The 27,088-nt window shown below is 39.1% G+C and overlaps 1 long non-coding RNA gene across 1 annotated transcript; it reads left to right on the top strand.

The window, feature by feature from the left end:
* The first annotated feature begins 2,891 nt into the window (after positions 1-2,891).
* On the top strand, positions 2,892-27,016 carry LOC148337536 (uncharacterized). Its single transcript, XR_015843296.1, has 3 exons — positions 2,892-3,346; positions 4,349-4,396; positions 26,899-27,016. It is a non-coding gene; the product is annotated as an uncharacterized LOC148337536 (long non-coding RNA).
* The last annotated feature ends 72 nt before the right edge of the window (positions 27,017-27,088 follow it).

The following is a 27,088-nucleotide window of genomic DNA, read 5'->3' as shown; positions in this document are numbered from 1 at the left end:
TGCCATTAAGCGCAGGATGCTGACTTGGACGGAAGTTATTTACAACAATGGAGGTCTGACAGCGCTGTAATAATGTGATGATTAACCGATCAGATGGATTACACGAAAATAATTGCCTCTTCTCATGACCAAGATGACAACGTTTTTGTTGAAATCTTAATTCGGCAAAAATGTCAAGTCAGACAAATGCAGCTTTGCCAAGCTTTCCTTTTGTAATTAGTGTTGCGATTCATTTGAAAGTTCAGGCAAGATGAGTCACTGGTGAAAAAACAAATCACTAATTTCAGCCTCAATGTATTCATTTAACTGATTAATATTTATTTTATAATATTTTATTTATATATATATATATATTTTTTTTTATTATAATATTTTATTTAATAAATTTACTTTTTTTTTTCATTTTGACATAACAAATTGATCTTGCCCAACAGTACAAAAGGCCTTAACTCGCACTCCACATTTCTACTTTCCAAATACCAATAAAACTGGAGTTTGTTTTGACAAAAGGAGTTTTTCTTAGAAGTGGAAAATAGTGTCAAATATACAAACAGAAATTATAGTAGTCGGTATGGCGTGTAACTAGATGAAGTTTTTTTTTTTTTATCGAGTGGAAAACACAGTTTTTGAGATACAAACTACAAAAATGTATGACAAATTAGAACCGTGTGCTCCAATGTACGTCAAAGGAAAAACTTTTCTGGCTTCACACAATTTTCCATCAATTTGATGGACTGGTAGACATTCATTCAGTCACGATCAATCCAGTCTTTCTCTGTACCGATGTCATACCGAATTAAAAAAAAAAAACAACATGCTCTTCTTCAAAGTGTTAGTGCGGTAAGAGTAACTCTGCTACTGAAGGGCTTTTCAAATTTGATCTTTTCCACAGTTTTCAATGACATTGACAAATCTCAGGAAAAATCCATGCGCCATCATTTCCAGACAGCCTCGGTTGGTCAAGGAATTACGCCTCTATAGTGTGACCACATTCTTTCCCAACATACGCATGCTGCGTTTATTAAAAGTCTGGACAGAAGAATAAATAAAAAAATAAATGAAAAGCAAGCAAGGCCGGGCGATTAAATTGGACTTTTGCGCCAACAGGAGAATGTGGCTCTTACATGTCACGTATGATGTCTACAAACACAACAGATAGACCTTTTGGGGAATGGGAGGAATTCCACTTTTACTGCAGCACACTAAACACAGAGAAATATGCATATACAGCATATCAAGAATACACACAGTATATATGAATGTAACGAGGCAACATAGTGTATAAGCAACAGCAGCAGTGTATGCGGTAACATGAATAAATAAATTCTACATACAGTCTGCATGTGTGATGCAAATTGAACAGAAGGCAGCAAAAATAAAGAATATCCATTGGAGTGATATGCATGTATAAGTAAATTGCACAATTTCTGTAAAGTATAACTGTCGCGAGGAGATGATTTAGCACCGTGCTGGAAGATTACACTTGCTAATCGTCGAAGTAAATTGCTGTGATGTCATCCTCGGTGCTGTTCAGTCTCTACGGGGCATGGAATGTGGGTTGCTATAAAAGGCGCCGGGGTGTTATACAGCTCTTATAGTCCTCGGTGTATTCGTTTATTTGTCTTTTTATTTTGCTCAGAAAAGCAGTTGCAGAACGATGGGGGTAAAATTAGTTTGATCTTATTTCAGGTGTTCTCAAACTTTTTAGACCAAGCACTGCTTAAAAAAAATGCATCACCATAAGTGACTGAAATATTATGGCAAGGCAAGGCAGCATTTGTTTTATACGGCACATGTCGTACACACAAGGACATTGAATGTTATTCACGCAAGCAAAGACACACCACCTTCAAGTATTTACAAACTCAACAGTTAATGACATTCCAAAGCAAAGCAGAGAAAATTATTAAAAGAACGTACACTGACAACGTTAAAAATATGTTAACCGAAAACTTACTTAAAAGTCACGATTTCTAAAATAAGTATAAGAAACAAAGTTTTAGATTTAGACCACAGTCCATCAGGTTTAAGCACATTCCTCCAAAATTAACCTGAAGACTCTCACTCATAATTGAAATGTCCTGGTAGCACAAAGTGAAGATGATCTGAAAGCAAAGTTCATTAACATTTGCGGCATGTTTATTTTACAGCAGAGCCAAAATATCCGTTCAGTATCGTTCATTTTGTCACAGAATGCTTATGAAAATATACCGGAATCAGCATTTTGGCTTCAACAAAGAGATTGTGGAATGCTCAGGATCACACTTGAGGGCCAGTTAGAGTTAGACTGAATGCATCTTCATGCATGTTTTGGAACAATGGGAGGAAACCAAAGTACCTTCAAAGAATCTGAAATTTTGTATCCTTTCTAGTATCTGTCCGCCGTTCCTCAGCATTGGTCGTAGTGAGTGATGGGAAAATTGAGCTTTTATGGACCACTGAACCATTTGAAGCAATCGTTTCAAAATGGTTTGAAGCTTCAGTAATAATGACATCTGCTGGCGAAAAACTAGAACTGCAATCAAATACTATAGAGGTTTTTAGACAGTAAAACATGAGTAAAACACACGAAAACAATGGTTAGATACCTCGTTCTTTTTCCTAAAAAAATATGTCTTTGTGTCTTGTGGCAGTTTTTGACAAAAAAACAACAAAAAAACAAAACCAAATGGCTCCTACCTTGTTTGATGTCGAGCTAAGAAATGTTGGGAATGTCATTTCATTATTTTTTTTCCATAGTCTTTGGCTTTAGACTGTTTCTTTTTGGGGTTTACGAGAGTTTATTTCGAGAATGAAACAGTTATTGCTTCGAACGTCACAGGTCACGTGTTTTTCTCCAGACTGAACAAAGCGTCGGAAAAGTGTTCCGAGGCGATTTTATTTCCGGGTTTGAAACGTGCGCCGGAGCTTCGGTTTCAGAGTGCCCATCATTAGTCGACGTTATTTTGCTACTTTCTTAATTTTGTTACCTTGTCCGTGTTGTTTTGTACTTTGTAATTTTAGTTTTCCCTGTGCCTTGTTTGCCTTTTTATTTACGTTAGAATATCCGTTTGAGTTACTCCTACGTGGCTTCCCAGCATTTGTGTCCTCATCCCACGCAAAACCTGACAGGAAATTGGACTGTCGGAGTATGGCACATCATTTATTTATATAGTTTAGAATTGACCCGCAATAGCAGTGCAACTCATTGCTAATTACAGCCACCACCCATATAGTGTCTATAAAAACCTCACTCTGGGTTTCAGAGTGTGGGTGTCAACGGAGAAAAAAATGAAATAAGATCTGCTCGAGCAAGACATGATGTTCCCCAGAATGTAATGCTGCCTCAAAAGATATGAGTGGAAATGTAAGTGACGTGTTTCAAAAAAAAAAAAAAAACACCCTACTGGGTGGAAACGTTTTTTTTTTCTCGTTTTTTTCAAATTTTTTTTACAGTAGGTATTTTACTCGCAGTTCTCCTGGTTGTTTAATCCAGGAAGCCAATGCCACATTTAATCGGAGCGTGATTAATTAGAGTGTGAGAAAGGTTATCCTGTAATCATGGATGCAAGGTCTATGAGATGAAGACACGGCCATTGAAGGTTATCAAGCTTTGGAGACAGCAACCATTAATCTGCAAACCGCAAACACCAGCAAAAACAGTACATTGTATAGACAACACTGTCAAATGTTTTATACTCTACACTCCAGTGAGTCATTCAAATTATAGGTAAGATGATATTAATAAAACTTTGACATCAATTGCCCTCCCTCGCCCTTTATTACAACGTCGGGGTGCCAAAAAGAGACTGAAAATTCTCCTTGAAACTAAAGGCAGTCAATGAATTTAAATTGAAAAGAAATAATGAATTGTTTCTCTTTTTGGACTTTCCAACAAAGGCGTTTTTATTGTTTAAATGTAACAGAAGTGAATGAGTCGCTTAACGCAATGGAACTGGTCACTGTTCAATCTAATGATCATAAGAGATTCGCAACACTCTTGCAAGTTAGGAATTAAACTTCTAATTTAATTCATTTCTTTGATTTAATCGTATACAATTTGTCTTTCAAATGTAACCGTGGCTCACCTGCTAATGCTAGCTTAGTATTGCTAGCGTTGCTCTGTTTTGAAGCTGGATATGCATTTTCTGTGACTATTTATCGTGATTATGTACATTCATAATCTTATTTATTATAATGTTTGAGAATTGTGCTTGTTCACATTAGTCAGAGGTCGGTTGTTTTATGTCAGAGACTCAACGTAAGGCTAAATGTAAATCTTGCTAGCAGTTTTAACACTTCTCCTTTAATGCTCATCATTGCCAAATAAGAGAACAGAAATGTTAACATATTCTTTGCCTTTTCTCAGCTCCGGTGCTTTCAAAGTTTCTCTCTTCAAACAAGGCATCTTATTAAGGTAAGTAATAACCTCTATTTTTTTAACATGAATACCAGGCCACCGAGATGAGAACCAAATTAAACGGAAGCTTGTTTATTTATAGCGCCCCTCATCAGCATGTCTCCACAGAATTAACAGGATGAAAGTGAGAACCTATTTTGGTTCCTTTTAATCATAATCAATCACAAGACAAAATGAAGTGCTTGTAATATTGTACACGATGAAACTGGCCAAATTCAAGGTGTTTAAAAAGGACATGGAGATGTTTTTTTTTTTCCCCCTCCCCGGTACTTAAAAATCTACTGCAATCCAATTCATTGACGGTACAATAAATCTGGCCTTGGAAAAGCCCATTAACAATGCTTTTGTTGAGACTGTGAAAGAGGAGCTGACTCTCTGGATTCAATCTTTACTGTTAAGGAACACCTTGCATTTGGCAAATGTGCAACTCGTGTACAAGGTTACATCACAGCTGATTCATGACATTGTGGCTGCCCACCCCCCTCTTTTTTTTTTTAAATGGCATAGTCCTTGTTTATCACTACCTTAAAACTGCTGAGAAAGCCAATTACAAGGGGAAAAGTCCTACTTTCATAACAGGCTGCGAAGGCGTGAGCGTCCAGAAAGCTGGTTTGAAATAGCATCATAACTTGAAGCATCAGTTTACTCGGAGGTCAGTGATCTGAGCGCTAATAATGTCTTGTGCTCCGAATGCGATGGAGCAACTGAACCTTGCAAATTAAATTAGCAAATATCAGACAACAAATGCAAATAGCTGTGTTTAGGTCGTGTGGAGCAACTGCTAATTAGCAGTAGAGAAAATTGGTTGAAAGTTGCAACAAATTACAGTCGTCTATTCATGTTCTATTCTCCTCTGATGTGCATTATTCAGATCCCTTTAGCAACGTTTCACATGATACCTAGTATTTGGTATGACTGTATCGTACGTAGTAATATAAATCTGTCTTAGTCGATCCATGTTTAGGTTAAGTTGTGATGTTGTTGCAACACTCCAACGGAACTAACAGAAGAGTTTATCCTTAAAAAAACTATAGATCCTCTTGAAGCAAAGTAACTCAACTAAAATAACTTTTATTTACTATCACGATTACTATTACTATTTTTTGCAACCAAGATTTGAAGTGTTCTAAAAAAAATATCAAATTTACCATGTAATAACGTGATAATTATCGCATTTTTACACGATAAGTTTGATATATTTTTTTTCCTGGTATGGCAGCAATACGCTTCCGTAGAAGTGCATCAATTTCCCTGAAAAAAAAACTCAATGGGAGCGCCACTGCCACCAACTGTAGTGGATGTGTAATTACACTGAGGGCAGTATAAGATAGACACATGGATATACTGCGGGGAGTGTCCAGACCAGACCTTAAGTGGGATTCATAATTACGTTCTTTTTTTTTTTTTTAGATGACTGAACTCCCCTCTCAGCCATCAGTGCGGCACTAGTATCAGCCATTCTACACAGAGGATAAAGAATATATGACAATGAGTACTGTTCTAGTGTCTGCCCGTTAGTGTTCAATACGTTTTTTAAAGGTTTGCATTGACGCCATGTTCGAGAACAACAATTTGCAAGAACTGAGACACTGAACAGTCGGAATTGTTGAGAGGTCCGATCAAGTTCACCTCTAAAGGGTATTATACATTTTTGCTTCATCCTGAAATTTCACCGGAATATTTAAAACTTTTTATGAGCAATGTATTTGTAATTGACCCGCATATTTCAATAACATCAGACTCACATTGACGTGGTTTATTTGATCTGACCATTCATGTGCCAACTGTGTACGCTGGAGGGAAACAAATCTCTGTCAAATATAAACTCCAAAATGTTTGGGATGTGTAATGACTTGCTGGTGGTCATGGCATGGATCAAAGCTTCTGTCATGTTTGATGGAAAATGAAAAATGGGAGCTCACTCCAGTTTTGGGAGGCTTGCAAGTTTGAGACGCAGCATTTGTCCAAGTATGCCGGCAGAGGAAGTCAAGTTAGGCTATCAGCATTTGCCCAAAGATAGAAGATTAGAGACCACACTCGAGTTGAACTTGCTCAAGGAAAGATAAAGGAAGGGAAAAGACAGAAAAAGACTAAGTGGATCGCGAAACAAGGACTCTGACATGACAGCGGGCCACGGTTGTCAGTGATTAGCCGGCAAAGAGGCTGTTCTAACAGCCACACGCCTCACTAAATATGCCTCGCATTGTTTTAACTCAAAGTCACCTCATCGGCGTAGAAATGATCCAAACTCGTGTTGAACTTCACAAACGCCTTTGTGACTCACCGAGTTCAAGAAGGAGCTCTCCTACACGTGTCTGACGTTCTCGTTTACATTCCCGCGTTTGCATCCTTTTCTCTTCACCTGCAAAGTGAAAAGAAATGTCTTCTAAATTTGACACACCAGAGAACAGTGTTAACAATCGCGCCAAATGCGAATCATTTAAAAAAAAAAAAAAAAGACAAGTATGTGAAATGCAAAATAAGGGTGCTGAAGTTCTTCTATGGAGAGGCCGGGGTGACTCAAGTGTCATTCTGACCCATTTTGGCGAAAACGAAAAATAAAAAACAGGAAAACTCAGATGGCAAAACATTTTGGAGCTATCTTGGAGTTATCCATCCCTTTCTTTCTTGGAAGCTCTTCGAAACAGTAATCCATGCCTTTGTTCCATCCAGGCTAGATCACTTTGGAGTCAGCCAGTTTTCCCTCAAGCGTCTCCAGTTGCTCCAAAATACTGCTGCTCGCCTCTTAACTGGCGCTCGGAAGACCGATCACATAACTCCAATATTGGCCTCTCTTTACTGACTCCCAGTGCTCTTTAGAGTTCGCTTTAGGATGCTTCTGTTCATCTTCAAAGCTTTAAATGGCCTCGCCCCAGCGTACCTCTCTTAGTTCCTCAGGTCTGTGGACCAAATGCTGCTGGAGGTGCCGAGGACTAAGCGGAGCCTCAGGGGGGATTGTGCCTTTTCTGTTGCCGGTCCTTCTCTATAGAATAAGCTGCCATTAAATGTGAGGCAAGCCCCGCCCCCCTCTCTGTCCACTGTTAAAACTCATTTGAAGACACATTTTTATTTTTTAGCTTTCGACTCAACATGAGACTGTCGCCGTTCTGCGGTTCTTCTGGTTTCTATTGTTTGTCTTTTAATTTCTGTGCTAATTTCCCGCTAATTGATATGACACCATATGGTGCTGTTTTGTAATTTGTCTCCGGCTACTCCGACCTCCTTCCACATTCCAAAAACATGCATGGTAGGTTCATTGAAGAGTCTAAATTGTAACGGTCGGGCCGTAAGGGGATGGCTTCGCCCACTAATTTGCTCGTTGAGTGGAAGCACCTGTGGCTAAAGACAAATCGTTGGCAGTGATTACTTTCTAAAACATGGATTTGACTCCAGTGCCTACTCAACAAAAATGTTGTTGTGCATCGAGCAACATTGTTAATTGTGTGACAAGTGATGATTAATAATCAAGTGTTGCACTCAAGCGATGCATTTACACAGTTGTTTGTGGCGGTCATTTCAGAATATTTATTATTAAAAATAACATAATTGCATACATCAAAACCAACCCATGCATCTCACGTGCCCCCCTGAAGTCAGAAGTCTTGTGATGGGTCTGGTTGTTTGTCTATATCAGTGCTGCTCAATTATTTTCTGTTACGACCCCCTAGCAAGAAGAAAATAATTCACGCCCCCACCACCACCACCTACTCTCCGCCGCAATTATAAATCATAGCATTTTCATTTCATTACAAAATAAACCGACATTGTATAGGTAATACTCTCTGCGCACATTGGGCAAAGAGAGCGCCACTGCCAACTACTGGAGTGGATGTGCAATTACACTTTATTGTAGTACGGCGGGAAAAAAAACATGTTCTCCAGGTACACACGCGCCCCCCCCCCGCAACCTCGTGAGAATAAGCAGTATTGAAAATGGATGCTGGGATAAATGGGAGTAATTAAGGTCGCTGGCAGAGACAAACAATGTCTTAAACATGTCAGACATTAGGCTCTAAAGGCTTCATGCAGGCAGGCCCGCACATACTGTATAGTGCACTGACTGCATGCACGCTTTACAATAAATCAAATCCCTTTGTAAAAATCACCAATTGTGAATCACATTGAGGAGAAAGCTCTAGAAAAAAAAAAGCCACGGCAGATAAAATGACCTGCATGAATATTTAATGGAAGTGTCAGATGCCTATAAATGAGGAGCGACTTTTTATATATCTGTTTTTTATCGTTTGGAAATGTTGTAGGCAATAGACACCTCATGAATAATGTATAAAAGCATAATTTACAATATGTATCTAAAAACAATCTGCTGACTTGTGACCTTTTTTTGTATATAGAACGCAATACATGATACATTCGGAGGGAACAATTTTCTTGCATTACGGTAGGACAAAAGGTCAATGTTGCAATGTCTGACGGTAAATATAAAATACGGTACGTTCTTAAATCATTGGGCGGCGCTGGATGACTGGTTAGCACGATGGCCTAACAGTGCAGAGGTCCTTGGTTCGATTCCGGTGTCGGTACCAGATGTGGTCCGGTGGCCCGATGGGTCTTCGTTAGAAAATATTTTTGTAATATATTTCTTTGACTCCAAGTTTCTCACACCTGTTTGTTGTGTTTGTATGTTCTGAGTTACTGAATAATAATAATTAAAAAAAAAAAGTACATTTACTGCTCCTTTTGCGAATCTCAACCTTTTGTGGAAGTGACAAAGGAGCTGTCGCGCCAATATGACAGTAATGCAGGTTTTTAATTTGACTTTTTTTATCTAGCAAATCAAAATATGCCGATAGAATAGCCAGGGGTAAAAAACACAAAACAAAAAAAACAAGCGGTACAGATAATGGATGGATGGATTCTTAAATCTACAACAGAATGATAAAGATTTGGTGTTAAATCTGCTGCTATTATACGGGAATCTCAGAAGAAATCCGTTCATCCCTTCTATCACCTCAGCATTTAGTCTGGCATTTCGCGACTCACATTTCACCTTAGCTTAGTGGTTAGCGTCTTTGTGTCGCGATTAAGTACTCCTCGTCCTATTTTAGTGATAATGATTCTTGTCATGAGTCAATGAAGAAAATGGGACATCAATTTGTTTCCTATTGGCATCACAAAATGTAAATCATTGCCGGTGCACAGAAAGAGAGTCTTGCAAATGACGCCATTCAAGCCCGGACCGCCATTTTCTGTATCCTGATATTTTTTTTGGTTAAACATTGTGATGTTATCCTCTCGTGACTATAGCATGTGTATTGTCACCTGTAAGCCTTGTAAAATGGTGGTCTCTGTTGTTCAAAGTGGAGTTTAAATGAGAACATTCTAGTCGCACAACATAACAAATGGGAGGTGGTCAGAAAGATGGCGAGGCCCGAGGCTTAGTTTTATTTTCATTAAGCTGTCGAGCACAAGCTTGAAGTAGATAAAAGAGCAAGTCTTTGTCCCCCTCAGGTCATTGCAGGTTGAAATGTCGCAGAGTTGGCTGAGTTTCAGATCCAAGTTGATTAGCGACTAAAACTCCGGGCTCCACTCTCCTCTGTTGCTTTTTCTTCACTCCCCCCCCCGAAAAAGCACGAGTCTCTAACCTGAAACGCTGCTCCAGCTGTAAAATGAGAACATGCTTCCTTTATTAGACACGCCTCTGACATCAGACATAGGAGCCGCATGCTTCGCGGATAGAAAACACGACTGTAATCCCCCAGATCAGGTGCCGCTCGTTGGACTGATAACTTTTCAGCGTTTACACTACACGAGGATTATCTGAATCATACATGGCGGTTCTTAGAAAATGAGATAATACACGTGATGTGTTTCAGTATAATTGTGCTCGATTTACAGTACCAGGACACTTGTGTAATTCCACAGTTTGTGTGCAGCACAGTATTACGACAAACTCTCAAAAGGAGGAATTTCATTGCTCAGTTTATCCATATAAGCACGTCGGCTCATGGTATGATTATGACTCACAATAAAGCAAAGTAGAACAAAAACAAAACACTTGAATTCTTTACACCTGAAGCTGTGTTGCTGTGAAACAAGTCAGTGAGACTGTCACCTGTTTTGAGTGGCATTCACAAAGGTCATATGGAAAGGGTTCCAAAGAAAAAGTTGAAGGATTGAAAATGTCACATGGTTACTGGTCATCGGACATCATGGAACCTACCAAGTTGTATAGGTTGCCAGCAAATATTTGACGATCTAGCTTCTCGTGAAAGGTCTATCTTGAAAATGGCCGTGCAAGTGCATCTGCAATTAAATCCACACTTTTCCCTCCTTCGGCCTTTGTGGTTTATAAAAAGCAAGAATATATTTTAGATTTTCAAACGGTCGCCAGTTACGACTTTCTGGCGTGTTGATTCCGCATATCGTTGCCCCCTCACGAGTGAGTATCCAATCACAAAACGCGTTCATCACCTTCAGCATAATGCCAGCGAGAAAGCCTCACTGTCATCAACTCGTGGCTATCGCAACTGCCTATCAAATCTGAAAGTTATTTGACTTACACAGAACTGACGCCCGCATGATTGTATCTGAAGGCCTCGGACGAAAAGTGCGTGCCATTGGTATTACGAAATCTGCCTGGCAACGCACACTAGCTGAATTCTGATTGGATAAAAAGTTGAACCTAAAAATACAACACTAGGATATAATATGACATCAATGTGAAGAATATGATCATGATCTCTTGATTATGTTAGGCCAACAGAGAAAGCCTTGAGCGCCCACCACTGCTTTCTAATAAAACTCCAACGATAATATATACATTGATATTTTTCCTTGACATATCACCCCTCACCTCTTTTATGAGTTACGAATTGCACTTTTAATGAGCACTCTGAATATCTATCACACATTCATGCAATAATAGGAAAAATGTTTCACTACAGTGCATATTTGGCACACGCGGCAACAAAGAAACTTTCCAGCACAATATTTTGTTCTTTTGTTTGCCTATTCAGCTTCACGCATTAACGTAAACGACCTCCACTTCTATTCTCCATTCCGCAAGTATAATATTAGTTGACACAAGGTCTCCCCGTTGAGTCGTTTGTTGCGTTACAAGTGCAAAATTAACACCGTGAAGGTATTTTCAGCGCTTATAGAACCAGCGACGTTTTGATGAGTTCTTATTAGATGTTGAGAGGAAAAACAAAAAGTGCTTCGCTTTATTACGTTTGAAATATAACTAGAGTGTGCGCCAAACTATGAAAGAAAAAAAGTATGATTAGAGTCAATATCACAGAGTAAAGTTCTTTTTGTGTCACTCAGTCGCCATAAAAATGTAGCAGAATAATAAAAGTCTGAGGTCTTTTTGTAAGTGGCTACACAATGTCACAAATACAAGTAGAATGAAAAGTCTCTGAAAATTCATTCAATTTATATCATTTTTTATTTTCGTGATCCGCTTGAACGTTTTGAATGTGTCCCTGAAACTGCTGACGTGTGACTATTAATTGCCATAAAAACATTTCAGAAATTCCAAATATATTCGTTAAATATTACACAGCCAGCTTGCCAAGCGAATCACATTGCTAAGCGAAGGTCCACCATTTCCACGGCCATAATGCAAATCCTCCAAATCCAGATCCGGAAACAGGTGCTTCTTCTCAAGAGCTTGTTAATCTGCCAGTTGACTTCTCTTCTCAAGTCTCGTTGGGCATTTATGTTGCCTTCACAAACAGTTGCCACTGCCGTCAAAAACATGGCGTCGTCCTGAAATCAAGCTCAGGTGTTAATGCTAAAACAATTCATCAGGATGGCATTGTTTCATAAACCGTCTGTTGTCAGCGGTGACTCCAGGATTAGCGGCTAGCTGCATTAGCCTGCTAGCGTCACTCGAGTCCCCCATATATGCCGTCGCATTGCAATAGTTTTCTCCTGCAGTTTAAAACACGAAAATGACACACTTTGACACAGTTGTCATTGCTATCGAACCAGATTTACGCAAATGTGCTGTTTAAGTCTGCAAAATCCCTATTGTGGTTTTGATGTCACTTTAGTGTGAGCTAAACATATTTCAAATTGAAAAGCATTTTGATTTTCTAAAAACAAAAAGCAGTTGGTTGTTCATTCTAAGTGGAAATGTGGTTTTTCTTTCGTCTTCTGCATTTGCTACTACTTACCGTATAGCTGACATTGAACCGATTTCACTTTTTATAAGACAGGTTACACAACCGAGATAAACCACACATTCATCAAATATACCATTCAGTTTAAAAAAAAAAAAGTAATCTCCCTTGTTGACTGCTACTCGAGGAAATGAGGTCAGATGTTTGGTTGTGCGCATTAAGTGTTTCGTGCCAACCAAATCATAAAGAAAAATATTTTTTCTTGGATTTCTATAAATTTGAACGGTTCTTCAGGTAGTTTTTATTTTGTGCCAAGCAAACAAGGACGTCTTGCAGCGAGCTTGAAAAAGATGCTTACTGGTGAGATATAAGGTGCTGCTTGCCTCAACCTGTGAGCTCCCTTGACTCTCGGCGGTGTTGTGCAGATGTAACACCAGTCGTGTCAAAACAGCTTCTATCGTGGCTATAAAGCACGAGAAGAAGGAAAAAGAATCCTGTTGTGTTTGCTATCATGTTCTCTGTGTGACCTACTTACACTCCGAGGACTAACTTCACTTTGCTTTTCTGAGTTTTCGGTATAACGCTGAATGATGGTTTTTGAAATGTGCCCTAGTTTGCCAGTGTGTGATTTATTTTGTGAAGGCTGATATATTCTTCTTTTTTTTGCGGTAATTTTTCTCTATAAAATTAAATTTTTTAACTAATTAATTACCAAAGAAAAACACAGAATTATTTGTCAAGTGATGACATTTTTTAACTAATTAATTACAAAAAAATCCATAATTATTTGTCAAGTGATTACGTTTTTTAACTAGTTAATCACAAAAAATCCATGATTAATCGCGATTAATCACATTTTTCAGTTATTTTTTGTGAAGCTTGTAACAGATATTTATTTGAATTCTATCTTAGAATTAATATAAAATCACCAAATATTAAATATATTTTAATTCAAAGACTGTTCTAATGACTTTCTTTAATTTTTGAAAATGATCTAAACAGAGTCACCTTTATAGGCATTTTTCTTCGACACAATTCCCAAAACTTATTTAGTTCTGCCCACAAGCGCCACACTGCAGCAGTGTTGCTTTGCAAGGCTCAGTGGCAACTTGGGCAGGGTTTTTTTTTTTTTTTTTTTGTGAGACGATGTAGTAAAACGGAGATAAAATATTTATCTGCGTTAAAAAATGTTTAGATTAACCTTGAGTTAACACTTTAATTTTGACAGCCCTTGTAATTTTTGTTTTCATTCTGGAAAAGCCAGCCTTGGCTATGAACGTTTATGACGAATCAAGTTTGTACGTTTTCTCTTTTAACAATAACAAATAAATGGCATCAAAATCCGTCAAAAACAAACCTTTTTTTTGCATTCAAATTCCCGCGATGCTGGCTGCATAAATGAGGGTCTTCAACTGAAGATGAATTTTTGACTTTTACCTTTTTGTGCTGAATGTTGTAATTTTTGCAATGTTTTTTAAACGATAAATAGTGACCAATGCAAATATTTTGAAGCTGTACGGTTTTGTGACAAAGCAAGCTGTTCTGTTATAAAAGGCTTGCAAATGCAAAATTTTTTTAGCTTTTTTTACAAAATGTCCTCATAAGAAGATAAAAATAGATAAAACATGGATTATAAAAGGTGGAATGCCCTTTTACAAAATTCAAACTTGATTAGTAGCGTATGTTGTAATTCTACCAACACGCAAATAATCTACACAACTATGTCTGTGTCTGTACCAAAGCGAGTCAAATGTTTTTTTTTCTTCATGTGACAAAAAGAAATGGCTTGAGGCCGTATTATAATGTATTAGGTGACATGACAGTATCTGACTTGCCCAATGAAATCTGACCTCAGCTAACGTCAACTCTCTTTGGGTTTTTTTGTTCAAGGATGAAACCAGAATCAGATTCCACATACTGCATCTTCTATATTAAATTCTCCAATAATGTTCCCGCTCAGATTACTTCACTATCTGATTGCGATCAATCTGATACATCTAAGGGTGTTATCATCTCGTTATGTCTAAGAAACAAAAACATATGTTCTTTCACAAAAGCGCATACGTGAGTGCCACAAAGGGAGGATGAAGCCAACACATTTCTTCCTAAAGGCATCCTCTGGGGTGGAATTGAATCAGATGGATCATATGGCAGCAATGAATACCAATGAGTTCGAGTTCCAAACATGATACACTGGAAGCACGGGGAAACACATGATTCGCATGTGTGTCTCACACTTCTGAGGTTCTGGGTTCAAATCTCATCTCCGTGAGTGCTTTCTTTGTGGCGTTTTCATGTTTTTCCCCGTACTTTCGCCGGCTACTCCAGCTTCCTCCCACGTTCCTATTCATGTGAAGTGTGCCGGAATACGTACTGGAGAAGTGGTGACGTTTTAAGACTAGCCTAATACAATCAAATGTAATGGCTTGGTCTTAATCTCATGGCAATGCGCACGTTTTACACTGAAAGGCAGGACTCACGAGTGCTGCCGTTGAGTTTGAAATAATTGAATATATCTCCATGCAGAAACCGAACCAGTCATCTTCACAGATCGCTTCACTTTGCAACGTTCATTACGGCTCTGATGGTAACTTATGTATTTCGGGTACTATACTGTATATACTACTTAATGTTGTCTATGGAAATGCTGGCCTGCAGGTGTCACCATCTAAGATATTTACTGTGTGAATAGAGTACAGTAGCTATTAAATCATCAAAAAATGTGCTGCAAAGGTAGTAGTATCTCTTAGGTAATAATAATAATTTCCCCCACTGCCTCATGCATTTCTCGTGCCCCCCTTAAGACTGAGCTAAGGTGATAGATCGAAATGCTGAGCTAGTTTAAAATAAAAATGCGTATTCCCTGAGCTGCCTTCTCGGCCTCTGTAAGTGTTTTATGTTCCACATCTATTTAAACTCTTTAGATTCGCTGAAGTCTGTTTGTCTTAACGCCTTCTGATCAGAGAGCTAATGGCCTCGGCTGGAGCGGTCTGAGACGTTTTGCCAAACAAAGTGGAAGTTGTTAGTTTGCTGCAGCCAATCAATAGAAGAACAAATAGCATCTGGGGAAATAGGAAGTTAAGTCAAGTCAATTTCATTCAGATGGCGCCAATTCGCTACGAAAGTTGCTTTAAACATTGAGCAGGTCAAAGACCACACTCCTCTTCCATTATACATTGCAACCAGTGGTGGGCCGTGCATTTCTCACGCAGGCCTTCAGTGAAGTCCTACTTAGTCCGACTTGAATAAATCACCCCATATTGCCATCATTTATGACACTACAGCATGAGAAATAATATACAGAAAGACACTTACACACTACTGAGTGTTGTTCGATCTAACTTCGCTTGAAAGGTCCGTCTCGAAAATTGCCTCGCAAGTGTATCTGCAATTAAATTCCCTCCTTCGGCCGTTGTGGTTTTAAAAAGCAAGAATATATTTTAGATTTCTGAACGGTCCCCAGTTAAGACTTTCTGGCGTGTTGATTCCGCATAGCGCTGCCCCCTCACGAGTGAGTATCCAATCACTAAACGCGTTCATCACCTTCAGCATAATGCCAGCGAGAAAGCCTTACTGTCATCAACTCGCAATCTGATTGGCTATCGCAACTGTCTATCAACTGTAAAAGCCCCCTTGAGACACAGAACCGACGTCCGCACGATTGTATCTGAAGGCCTCGGACGAATAGTGCGTGCCACTGGTATTATGAAATCTGCCTGGCAACACGAGCTAGCTGGATTCTGATTGGATAAAAAATTTAACCTAGCAATCTTACACTCGGATATAATATGACGTCAATGTGAAGAACATGATCATGATTTCTTAATTATGTTAGGCCAACAAAGAAGGCATTGACCGCCCACCACTTCTAAAATGAGATTGTTGCACCTTGGAGGAAATCTACACCCAATTGAAATTCATCGCTTATCACCATATATTTGAACATTTGCTGATAATTGCTGTGACTGTAAGTATTGGGTGCACGTTCAGGTTTCTGCTGTACATTTGTTGTTTTTTGTTTGTGCTTCGTTGTTTAAAAATTCACCGCGCATTGTCGATAATGCTTAAGGTGTAAAGATAAGGTTCATTCTGCATGCACCGATCTGATTTTCAGTCAATAATTGGATAGGTCTGAGAAGCACTTGACCTCAAGGAGTGCATCTTTTAACCTCATTATTGAATTCCTCTTCAAGATCCATAAATCAACCTGTCGTTATTAAACTGGCCACAATTGTTTACATGTAAGGGTCGTCGCAAACGGCATCGTACTCGTGGCGGGTGGGAGGAGAACTCGATAACAAAAGGACAGGGTTGTTCTGCTGATAGGAAATTTAACATTGATTTACGCTGTTGCAAAAAAAAAAAATAGATTACCTGATTTCCTCCAAGTGTGGTGAGGAAATCACCGTATATATTACCAATCAATAATTATCACAAGTGCTATACATGAAATCTGTATTTTCAACATGAATTGTATCAAATATTTTTTATTATTTTATCATGCTTTGGACACAACAGGAGGTCCAGGAGCTGTCTCACGGGTACTTCCAGCAACCTTTTCGGACAGCAACTTCAACCTGTAAGATATGGAGCGTCACCAAAAATGCGGGTGACCCTAACTGGCTTTTGTTCAACCTCCCCAGTCTCACTTACCTAACTGTCTTCCACCACAAAATCATCTCGGTGCAGCATATTAACGCTCATGCCTGTCCCTGAAGCTTTATGTGCAATGAATAAATTTAAGGTTTTATTTATTTATTTATTTTTTTTTGCCTCCAGCAACAGCAGTGTCTCCCACAAGACTACAATGTAGGTTTTTAGCATTGTTAGGTGTTGAGATTCACACTCATGTAAATAAATTCCACGCTTATCCACACACTTTACACCAAACCACAGGATGAATCACATTCATTAGTAGGTGAACTTTTGAGGTAGAAGTTTGTTGTGTTTCTTTTTTTTTGTTTTGTTTTTTTACTTCCACTAAATACATTTGAATGTGAACAGCATAAATGATACTTTGCTGAAGGGGGTTTGGAATGGCCCAAAAAGGAAAACCTTGAAATTTTCGCCCAAGTGGGGATGTCAGTTCCTGGAATTGTTCTTCGTCGCTGCCTTAAAATCAGCTTGACTCGACTTTTTCTCTTTCATTCGGTCCTTCCGCCATTGAAGGACTGACATGACTGGAGTGCCAGCTCAATGACGACTGTAAAACCGTCCACATTTCAAATTTACAATCCGACTTGGTGTCTTGTGTGTAGTCAGCTCTTTCTTTCTCCATTTCTCTTAAGCCACTATTTAATACCAAGTAAACTCATGGCTAATGAAATGAGGGCTTATCTACCTCTCGTGTCATGACTCAGCGTTCGTGGAGGTCGGTCTGTGGAAGTTTATCTTTATCTTTATATTTCTGTGGAAAGCAAAGTGCAGTAAAGTCTCAAAATGAGGACTAGATAATTCTAGCTCATATCAATCAATGTGTTACTTTGAATTGTGTTACGTGTTGCCTTTGAGTTTCACATCCTGAGCTGATATTTGAACTGCACTTTTGACTCAGCATTTGGGATTTGGCTGACGGGGATTCAACATGACATGATCGAATGTGCATGTCATGAGTGAACGACATTTACCTGCCATGTCGTTCATATACCGGTCAATTTATGTCGCTTGATGAGGAAATCATCATCCTTAACGTGCAAAATATTGGGCTGATAGTTGTGATGTTTTTAGCAGTTGATGTGGGTGTAAGTAAAGATGTCCTCATTAGTGATGGGAAAATGAAGCTTCAAATTTGCTTCACGAACCAGCGGCTGTATTTTTGAGTCCTCTAGATGGCACTGTTGCTTTAAATAAAGGCTTTAAAAAAATGGCAAGTCAGTGTGCTTTCAGTCCAATGTTGAACAGAGAGTGCCATCTACAGGAGTCCAAAAATACTACAACTGCTTCATGAAGCAGATTTGAAGCTTCATTTAGCCATCACTAGTCCACATGCATTTTAGTGACAAGTGATTACACTTTTCTAACATATTAAGCCACGAAAGCATTTTTACACTCATGTTGAGTTTTGGACTGTCCCATGTTCCAGTCGATCGCAATGTCCTCGGCTCTCATTATTTACACAGATACATATTTTACAGACACGTCATACCGTAATATACAGTACAAACTCGCAGATTTATTTGAAAAATGTGTGCGCACGTCAACATTATTTTCAGTAAGGCTGCAATAGGCTGTTAGCTAAAACTGGCCTTTAATCAAACAAAATCACACCATTATATTTTTTATATTTATTATGTCTTTTGTGATAAACAACTCAACATTAATATTTCACAATACAAAAATAGCTAGTAAACAAAAATAAAATACACATTTGTAAAACATGTTTACTTTTAGAGATGAAGTGGGGGGGAAGCCGTGAAGACGAGTCTGTCAAAGTCCATTTCTAAACCAGACTCCTCAAAGTCATTTCATCTTTTATTATGTCTGTAACTGAGAATGAAACGTTGCCATTTAGAGTGAAATAATGTCCGGATGGGAAAAAAAAAAAGAATGAAAAAGGCAAGTCACCCTCCACTTGCTGACATATGTCTCGCACCCGCTTGCTAATGGTGCAAAACTGTATAATTCAATGCGAGATGTATGGCATGCTTCTGCTCTGCAAATCGCATCAATCAGCATATGCTTCCACGCTTGAAATGTGTCACCTTCTATGTGAGAAATAAAGTAAGATGAATGGTGATACAACTGCTCACAACTTCACAAAGCAACTCAGAGGGGAAGTCAACCCTAAAATATTGCTATATTGCATTTGTGGAATATGACTTTAGCAGCAAAATCCACCCTTTTTTAACCATCTCAGGTGGCGGCCATTTTGTCACTTCTGTCGACTGCTCAGGTAACGACCAATCACAGCTCACCTGTTTTCTGAAGCTGAGCTATGATTGGTCTTTACCTGAGCCCTGGGCAACTGAGATGTCATTTTCAGTCGACAGTTAGTGGCAAAATGTCCGACCCTTGAGATTGCGTCGTTTAACTCATATTATATTATATTAATCAAAATGCTGTGTTTCGACAAATAGAACATTTTCTTTAGAATTTTTTTTTTGGGGGGGGTTGACTTCCCCTTTAAGGAGGTGTTGAAGAATATGGAGTTAAATCACTTCACTTCCTTCAATCCTGTAATATATACTGTACAGTGCAATCTGTTTATTCTGTATACATTTTGGTCCTAAGTGTTTTGATTGACTATTGGGAAAACTTGAAAACAGTAGAAACTGTTTGAGAAATCTTAGACTGTCCTTTTGGTTTGGTAGTTCAAGAAATGTGCACATGTGCAGTCGAGTATTATATGAAAGACATAGATCAACAAAATCGCTTTGGTTGTTTTCTCCAAGGCAGAATTGTTGCTGTGCAAATATTTGTCCCAAAGCCCAAATAGCAAAAATGGCCTCACACCCGTCAAGCTCACCAGCTGTATTCTTGGCAACTCTGAGCTGAGGGTGACTCGTTGAGCAAGTGTCACCAAGGACGGTTACTTTTAGAAGTGATGCGTTCCAAAGTTTGCTTTGGAAGTCATTGTACTTTGATTGCTTATAACGTCGGTGATCAATTGGCTCCAAGAATTCATGTGGTCACCCCTACCTATGACCACTTCAACATAACAAAAGGATGAACCTCCCCGTGGCTGATTTATATGAGAATGAGGAAATGTGGAAGTGAGCCGAATCGATCGCCACGGTATTTTGGATTTTGTGGAGGTGATCACATGAGCTCACATTTTTTGACAATAAATCCAAACTATTGCGCAGAATTGTAACGTGCATTTGCATTTTGGTGGCGAACGGTCGCCGTTTTCGACAACAGAACTGACAACATGACCTCGCTTGCCCTCCCTGCTGTGGCGTAGACCGCTGAAACCAGAAAAAAATAACAAGCCAAGCTCCAAAAAGGGGCGTGCCAATTTGTCGTAAATCTCATCACAAAAAAAAAAAAAAACTTAAATCACTACAAATTCTTTTGGGGGGTTGGAATTTAGTCCTGATGTCATTTTTACAAGCAAACCGATTGAAGTGCAAATGTTAAGATCATCCAAGTGTCCTTTTAAGTAAATGACGATCATGTTCGTCACAACAGATGACGATGAATGTTTATTCACGACATGACCTTCAAATGACGATGGACGAATACTAAACAATGAGCTCCATTCCAAATTGACACCTGTGTCAATTCAATATTTCCCCTCGCAGATTGCGATTTCTAGAAACGGTTGATTAAGCATGTCACGAGCACAACGGCGGCTCTGCAGAAGGCGTTATTTCCCACCGTCAGCCACTTTGGCGAAAAAATTGCAAGGATTCCAATTTGATAGCTTTTCATGACTGAGTTAATATCTTCTTACATGCTGTGTTCGCCGCTCCAGCATGAAAATCGAGCCTGAAATTCTGCTGAATTCCTCGACACGGGGAGCACGGGGGGGTAACGTTATCACGCCAATTCTTTTCTCTGCATGTACTGAAGGCGAGACTGAGGCAAGGCATTTTGCTCTTTGCCTGTACTGTAGAGACGTCGCATTTCTTTTGCTTAATTGGATTCAGGGAACCAATTGTTCTGTTTCTGTTCTGACCTGCAAGCTTTTTTTTTTTTTTTTTTTTTTCTCTCCCTTTGAAAGCGCCACCAGAGCGACTGAGGCAATTTACCTCAGGCTAATTAATTTAGGTAAGCAAGTGAGAGGGACAGAACAAGTGCACAAATGGACAGTATTTGTAATCACGAGGGGGAAATGATTATGCTTTTGGAGAAGGTGCTGTGAGGTTTAAATGTGACTGGAATTACTTTTAGGAGGTAATGTCGTGATGTATTCAAAATATTAGAAAAGCTTGGGGGAAGTTGAAGGTTCGTGGCGGTTTGATTGACAGCATTTGGCAGACTCGCCACCGGCAATAGCAAACAGTGAGAGAAGATAGAACGAAACTTGCGATGAGCTGTGAAAAAATGGAATGAATCTGCTCAATATTGATGCTTTTTCTTGAATTATTTAGGTTTGAAATGCAATATGCATGTTTAGATCTTGACTATGTGATGTTTATATAAACTGCATGTCTTTGCCATTTCAATATGTGGTGCATCGCTTACAGCACTGTATTTTAAACAGGATTATTATTTTTTTTTTTTTTCAAACAGACCACAATTAACATTAAGGTGATCTAGTAGACTTTTTTTTTCCATCATTATTTTTACTCGAACTGTTCATATTTTTCTCGCCTGTGATTAAGGCCCCAGTTCCATCTTAAATTAAATTATTCCCAAAGCCTGGATGGATAAATAATAATACGACTTCAAGTATACTGTAACAGTGGTGGGGGGTCGAGGCCTTCAAGGCCTTCTCTGCTGGCCTAACATAATCAAGGAGAAAATGATCATATTCTTCACATTGATGTCATATTATTTCCGAGTGTTGTATTTTTAGGTGGGAGTTCTTATCCAATCAGAATTCAGATAGCTCGTGTTGCCAGGCAGGTTTCACTCTATTCTTTCCGAGGCCTTCAGATGCAATCGTGCGGGCATCTGTTCTGTCAAAGTCAATCGGCTTTCAGATTTGATAGACAGTTGCGATAGCCAATCAGATCACGAGTTGGTTACAGTGAGCCTTCTCGCTGGCCTTACGCTGAAGGCGATGAACGCGTCTTGTGATTGGATACTCACTCGTGAAGGGGCAGCGCTATGCGGAATCAACACACCCGAAAGTCATAACTTGTGACGTTCTAAAATCTAAACTATATTCTTGTTTTTTTAAACCACAATGGTCAAAGGAGGGAAAAGTGTGGATTTAATTGCAGATGCACTTGCACGGCCATTTTCAAGACGGACTGTTCGAGAGAAGCTCGATCGTCCAACACTCACTAATTGTGTTTCTGCATATTATTTGTCCAGCCGTGGTGTCATAAATGATGGTATTATGGGGGGGATTCATTCAAGTAGGACTTCACTGAAGGCTCAGGTGTGAAATGCACGGCCCACCACTGATATATAACTCTATTTTTTGACCAAATACTCATGTCAATTAAAAATAAGACAACCCTCTGGAGGCAGGTTTGCTCTTAGATATGATCTTACTATGGTCAAAAAATCGAGAAAAAAAAACATGATTGTGTCATGTCCGAACATGCTGAACAGAAGCAATGAGTAATGCCGGACAATGCATTCACTACTTGCTTTACCTACCTTCAAAATAAAGTGCCGCCTCTGTAAAAGCCCAACTCATATTATGTCCAGTGCAGGAGCTGAATTTTTAGTATTTGACCATAAAGCGTTCACGAGAAAAGCCAAACCAATTCCACCTCATTTGACCTGCTACGCTTCTAAATTGAGTTCACTTTGTCACTGTGGATGAAGTCGCATCGTACTCTGACCCTGTGACTCACTGTGGTGAGGTACTTCTGTTTTCCCTCGACAACACAGCCTCAGTCCCCGTATAGACATTTTATAGAATTCGAATATTGCTGAGCCCCTTTAAAGTGAAGCTTCAATTTAACAGATTGGATCGGAACAACTATAAAATACTACATGTATTGATAATAAAATAAGTGAGTGGCAGTCGGGCCAAAATAGTTTTTGTTACACCTACAAGTCTGATCTGATGTTTCCTCTTGTTTAAATTACCCTGGCTTAAGCAATAGTATTAACACTGGTACTCAAGGGACGGGATATTATAGTTTTCTTCAAACAAAGGCTGAACAAACATGGCTACACTGCGCAGTAGGTGCATGTCTTCTTCTTTTTTTTTTCATTTTATAGAGCTCAGAGGAGGAGGTAGTATTGCAATAAAGATAGGAGAGAAAATATCCTGCAAGGACACAAAGGTCATTGTTCATTTTAAGGAGCCACACAGCGACACATCGTCATGTTTTTTTCCTCCGAGGGTAGTGCTTGAGGAGGGACGGCTTCATGCAATTCAAATGCCGTAATGGCTACAAACTGATTGTGCAAACGTGCAAATGTTGCACAATCTTATTCAAGGAAATGAATGGTGCCGCCACATTGGACAGAATTGAGCTGTTGTTGATGAAGTTTTGGAGTACTACCTCAAAAAGTACTAAGATCTCCAAGTACTGCCATCATTATCAACATTAAAATACATAAAAGCAGTAGAGTGAGACCAAGTCTTCAGCAACATGTCTATGTAGAATTGATTAAAATTCATTATATTTACTTTAGCATTATTTCCCCAAAATATGTAATTTAGTGATGGGTAAATGAAGCTTCAAATCTGCTTCATGAAGCAGTTGTCGTATTTTTGGACTCCTGTAGATGGCACTCTCTGTTCAACATTGGGCTGAAAGCACACTGAATTGCCATTTTTTTAAACCCTTTATTTAAAGCAACAGTGCCATCTAGAGGACTTAAAAATACAGCAGCTGGTTCATCAAGCAAATTTGAAGCTTCATTTTCCCATCACTAATGTAATTGATTGAGTGAAATTCATGTTACTGTACAGCAGTGCTTCTCAATTATTTTCTGTTACACGCCCCTGCGGCAAGAAGAAAACAATTCACGCCCCACCACCACCACCCACTCTCCACCGCAACTAGAAATACTCTCATTTTGGTTGCAAAACAAATCTACACCGTAGATTTAGTATTCGCTGCGCACAATGGGCAAGGAGAGCGCCACTGCCAACTACTGGAGTGGAAGTGCAATTACACTTTATCGTAGTACAGTGGGGGAAAAAACATGTTCCCCAGGTTCACATGCGCCCCCCCCCCCCCTCAGCATCGCATGGCGCCCCCCCAGGGTGGCCCGCCCCACTATTTGAGAAGCACTTCTTTACAGTGTCCATACACTGAATATAGAAGTGCTAATATGCCGTGATTAAAGAGCATAAGTCCATTAAACAGGGCCAATATAGTAGAAGGCAAAGGTCATGGATTTCGCCTCAGGCCTGACTCCCTAATAATCTCCCCCAATTACAATTCCTAATGAAGTCTTTAATAAAGCCACTGTTATGTCTGCCTCTGCATTCTGTTGCTTCGGTCCACCTTTGCTGCACACATATAGTGTATAGTGTGTGTTTTAATCATTGCTTTCTACTTATACGATTCGCCTTCGGGAAATTCTGTTTCTCTAAAGCTAAGGTTGCGTGACAAGCAGGCCGATGGGCACATGTGGCTCAGTGGTTAAAAATTGGGGTTCTATCGAGACAAGGGCAGGTGATGAGGGTATTGTCTTGTTGATTTGGATGTAACATACAGCACATTTTTTTTATGACTAGCAATACATGTTTTAATGATATGAAATCAAATTTCCACTGCCCTGGTATACTACACATCGATCAGCCACATGTGCTCAATGTTTTTGCTTGATCCTGTTTGGCTGCGTGGGAAGGTCATAAAATTTTAAAAATGTCTCTCCCTGATCTCTTGTCGAAATTTCAGTTGGAATTTGACAAATGCAGCACATGAGGATAGAAAAGGGATGAATGGATTTTGAAAAATTCACCGCACGGGACTTCTAGCAATGATGTAAAACCTCCAGAAAAAAACATATTGAGCTCGTTTGTGAAAAATTTCCCATACCGGCCCTTTAAACTAAGGGTCTTACCCACGAGGTTTAAGCCAGGCTGCAAATCCTTATAAGAAACCAGAAGAAATCGTACGCAGAACGTTATGAACAGGGTACAACTCCAAGAAACTAAAATACTCACAAAAATCATGTGAAATGGCCACATGAGTCCTGGTATTGTAATGCCGAGTATATGCAGCATGTTGAATATGCCGGACCACCCACCAGCCAAGCTCTGAAAGCACTCGGCTTGCATGCTGAGCTTTAAAAGTGAAGCGAAACTGCTCTGTTTTCTTTAATGTAGCATATCTTCACAAAAATACTCACCCATAGGTTTTGCTGTGTCTTGAATATTCAAAATAATTTTTTCCTGCAGGTCTTTATCATCTGGTCGATATACTAGTGCAGACAGGAGCCTTCAAGCCCGCAGTAATTGATGAATATTCTACGTCATTTGTGAGATAAGCCACACAGCCATATTATATTACAATGCCATTGTCATCTAAAAGCTTTTGAGCTACCGAAATGTTCTGCTGATTCTGATTAAGTTTTCCAAATGATAATAATCAAATGTCCTCTAATTGCTAACCTACTTACGTCTAATAATGGGCAGCGTGATGGCAGGTTACAGTTATCCTAGCGTGCTTGGAAATTCTCAATTAAGATGTCTAATAATCTCCTGGCATTGCGGAATTGTGGACATCTTATTGCTACGAGCGTCAATGGAAAGGCATAACGATAAATTTCCATAATGGACGATCAGGAACGTGCAAGCAATTCTTGATTGATTTGTTGTTAATTTGTACCTGTAGTCACAATAAACAGAGCATATAGTAAGTATATCATTTTAGATCACATGTTTTTTTCCGCATTGATGTATTTAATAAAAAAAATATTACAACACATTTGTGTTGATTTGGCAGATGCTAAGCACGCCATGGACGTTAGAGGGCACCAAAAAAAGGATGAAAATTGACTTTCAATTAGGGCTGTCAGAATTAAAGCGTTAACTCAGGAGATTAATCCAAAAAAATCTAAGCCAGTTAAATATTTTAACTTGGTTAACTCAGATTAATTTACTTCATAATAATTGGCATATTTTGCAAATATTATACCATATTACCTGTACATATCTCTGAACAAAACGCCATGCTCAAGTTACCAGTGGACCAACACTGCTGGAGTGTGGTGATTGTGGGCAGTTTTGAGAAATATTTCTAAGAAAAATGCCTGTAAAAATGTCTCCTTCTAAATCTTATTCAAGAATCAAAGAAAGCTATTTTTGAATTAAATATACTTCATATTTGGTGATTTTGCATAAAGTCCACGATATGATTCCATTTGTTGCAAGCTTCACGAAAAATGTGATTAATGGTGATTATCATGTTTTGGTGATGAATTAGTTAAAAAAATGGAATCACTTGACACCACTACTTTCAAAACAATTATATTCAAAAGAATAACGCTTCATTTCAGGTCAAAAGGAAGGAATAGTGAATTAAAATAAATCTAAAAAATTAAATGCACTTCGAAGAGCAAGGTCAAGTAACTTGAAATGAGTGTTGAATTAACTCGAGTGCCCCGGTTCGTTTTTCTATGGAAGGAGTAGTATCACCGCGGCCAAATAGTCAATCGCACATCAAAGCCATCTTAGTGTGAGCAGTTCCATGCGATTATGGCGTCCTTTTTTATAACCGCCTTGACTAGCTACTTCAAAGTGATCTTAACAGAATCACACTCAGGAGAAGCCAAGAAATGGTCCAGTGATGGTTTGGCAGCAGATTGACAGCAAAGTGATATTAAGGATCAGCTCCGTCGTCTCCACTGAGCCGTCATTGTCCCTTTTTTGCTTTCCAGGTCAGCATAGGACGCAAACACCGGGAGCCGAGCCACCTAAAGACGGCGAACGCAGGGTGGGAAAGCCTGTCCCGTCTTATCCCGGGCTCAGGGGGCACATAACAGCGTTGGGGCTGTGAGCGCATATCCTCACTGAGGTACCACTTGAATAGCAAACAGCAAATCCCACCAGCAGGAAGAAAAAAAAAAT

This window comes from Idiotropiscis lumnitzeri, chromosome 5 (genome assembly GCF_059441095.1).
Source record: "Idiotropiscis lumnitzeri isolate Australia: NSW breed Sydney's pygmy pipehorse chromosome 5, RoL_Ilum_1.0, whole genome shotgun sequence".
NCBI lineage: Eukaryota > Metazoa > Chordata > Actinopteri > Syngnathiformes > Syngnathidae > Idiotropiscis > Idiotropiscis lumnitzeri.
This window is presented reverse-complemented; position numbering and strand designations above follow the sequence as displayed.